The sequence below is a fragment of the Lissotriton helveticus genome, chromosome 8, assembly GCF_964261635.1.
Source record: "Lissotriton helveticus chromosome 8, aLisHel1.1, whole genome shotgun sequence".
Classification (NCBI taxonomy): Eukaryota; Metazoa; Chordata; class Amphibia; order Caudata; family Salamandridae; genus Lissotriton; species Lissotriton helveticus.
In genome coordinates this window covers 51055133-51057632 of record NC_136069.1, presented here as the reverse complement: position 1 = coordinate 51057632, position 2500 = coordinate 51055133, and the positions used below count along the sequence as shown (strand labels likewise).

Sequence of the window (2500 nt, the reverse complement as noted above, 5' to 3'; positions counted from 1 at the left end):
GCATTACCTTCAACTTCCCCTTGAACACAGATGTCAGATGACGTTGCTTACCTACTCAGGCCACATACGTCTGGGTAATATAGTGCTAGTCCATTCAGAGTTAAAAAAACGCTACCTAACCCGGATCCCAAAAACGCTATTTACCCATTGCACAAGTTAACTGCTGAATGATACAGGACTCCTTAAAACATATCTCTAACATATAAGGGTAAATATCCAGGTCATGCATCTAGTTTGTTGAATGGTTCAAATCAAAGTATGAAGACCACAGATAGCAGCAGGCCGAAATAGCTCAGTTGGGAGAGCGTTAGACTGAAGATCTGAAGGTCCCTTGTTCAATCCCAGGTTTGGGCACAGTTGAGAGGTTCCTTGCTTCTGACAAAAGAGGTCTTGGAATCTGCTGCAGTACTTTTTTCTCTATTCATCAAATTTTTTCCAACTGATATACAACACAAGTAATTTAACATAGACTTTGCTTTCTGTCCTCATTCTAAACTTGCTTCCACATTTCTTGCCTTCAGGTTAGACTATGAATGTTTCCCATTTCATGCTTTTTTGTAAAGTAACCTCTTGTCTGCCTTACCTTCAACTTCCCCTTGAACACAGATGTCAGTAGTCAGATGACATTGCTTACCTACTCAGGCCAAATACGTCTGGGTAATATAGTGCTAGTCCATTCAGAGTTAAAAAAACGCTACCTAACTAGGATCCCAAAAACGCTATTTACCCATTGCACAAGTTAACTGCTGAATGATACAGGACTCCTTAAAACATATCTCTAACATATAAGGGTAAATATCCAGGTCATGCATCTTGTTTGTTGAATGGTTCAAATCAAAGTATGAAGACCACAGCTAGCAGCAGGCCGAAATAGCTCAGTTGGGAGAGCGTTAGACTGAAGATCTAAAGGTCCCTGGTTCAATCCCGGGTTTCGGCACAGTTGAGAGGTTCCTTGCTTCTAACAAAATAGGTCTTTGAATCAGCTGTAGTACTTTTTTCTCTATTCATCAAATTCTTTCCAACTGATATACAACACAAGCAATTTAACATAGACTTTGCTTTGTGTCCTCCTTCTAAACTTGCTTCCACATTTCTTGCCTTCAGGTTAGACTATGAATGTTTCCCATTTCATGCTTTTTTGTAATGTAAACTCTTGTCTGCCTTACCTTCAACTTCCCCTTGAACACAGATGTCAGTAGTCAGATGACGTTGCTTACCTACTCAGGCCACATACGTCTGGGTAATATAGTGCTAGTCCATTCAGAGTTAAAAAAACGCTACCTAACCCGGATCCCAAAACTCTATTTACCCATTGCACAAGTTAACTGCTGAATGATACAGGACTCCTTAAAACATATCTCTAACATATAAGGGTAAACATCCAGGTCATGCATCTAGTTTGTTGAATGGTTCAAATCAAAGTATGAAGACCACAGCTAGCAGCAGGCCGAAATAGCTCAGTTGGGAGAGCGTTAGACTGAAGATCTAAAGGTCCCTGGTTCAATCCCGGGTTTCGGCACAGTTGAGAGGTTCCTTGCTTCCAACAAAATAGGTCTTGGAATCAGCTGTAGTACTTTTTTCACTATTCATCAAATTTTTTCTAACTGATATACAACACAAGCAATTCAACATAGACTTTGCTTTGTGTCCTCCTTCTAACCTTGCTTCCACATTTCTTGCCTTCAGGTTAGACTATGAATGTTTCCCATTTCATGCTTTTTTGTAATGTAAACTCTTGTCTGCATTACCTTCAACTTCCCCTTGAACACAGATGTCAGTAGTCAGATGACATTGCTTACCTTCTCAGGCCACATACGTCTGGGTAATATAGTGCTAGTCCATTCAGAGTTAAAAAAACGTTACCTAACCCGGATCCCAAAAACGCTATTTACCCATTGCACAAGTTAACTGCTGAATGATACAGGACTCCTTAAAACATATCTCTAACATATAAGTGTAAATATCCAGGTCATGCATCTAGTTTGTTGAATGGTTCAAATCAAAGTATGAAGACCACAGCTAGCAGCAGGCCGAAATAGCTCAGTTGGGAGAGCGTTAGACTGAAGATCTAAAGGTCCCTGGTTCAATCCCGGGTTTCGGCACAGTTGAGCGGTTCCTTGCTTCTGACAAAATAGGTCTTGGAATCAGCTGTAGTACTTTTTTCTCTATTCATCAAATTTTTTCCAACTGATATACAACACAAGCAATTTAACATAGACTTTGCTTTGTGTCCTCCTTCTAAACTTGCTTCCACATTTCTTGCCTTCAGGTTAGACTATGAATGTTTCCCATTTCATGCTTTTTTGTAAAGTAACCTCTTGTCTGCCTTACCTTCAACTTCCCCTTGAACACAGATGTCAGTGGTCAGATGACGTTGCTTACCTACTCAGGCCACATACGTCTGGGTAATATAGTGCTAGTCCATTCAGAGTTAAAAAATCGCTACCTAACCCGGATCCCAAAAACGCTATTTACCCATTGCACAAGTTAACTGCTGAAT

General features: G+C 40.3%; 3 non-coding genes across 3 annotated transcripts; all 3 read left to right on the top strand.

The window, feature by feature from the left end:
- The first annotated feature begins 864 nt into the window (after positions 1–864).
- On the top strand, positions 865–937 carry TRNAF-GAA (transfer RNA phenylalanine (anticodon GAA)). Its single transcript has one exon. It is a non-coding gene; the product is annotated as a tRNA-Phe (tRNA).
- A 509-nt stretch (positions 938–1446) lies between these two features.
- Positions 1447–1519, top strand: TRNAF-GAA (transfer RNA phenylalanine (anticodon GAA)). The gene has a single exon. It is a non-coding gene; the product is annotated as a tRNA-Phe (tRNA).
- A 510-nt stretch (positions 1520–2029) lies between these two features.
- On the top strand, positions 2030–2102 carry TRNAF-GAA (transfer RNA phenylalanine (anticodon GAA)). The gene has a single exon. It is a non-coding gene; the product is annotated as a tRNA-Phe (tRNA).
- The last annotated feature ends 398 nt before the right edge of the window (positions 2103–2500 follow it).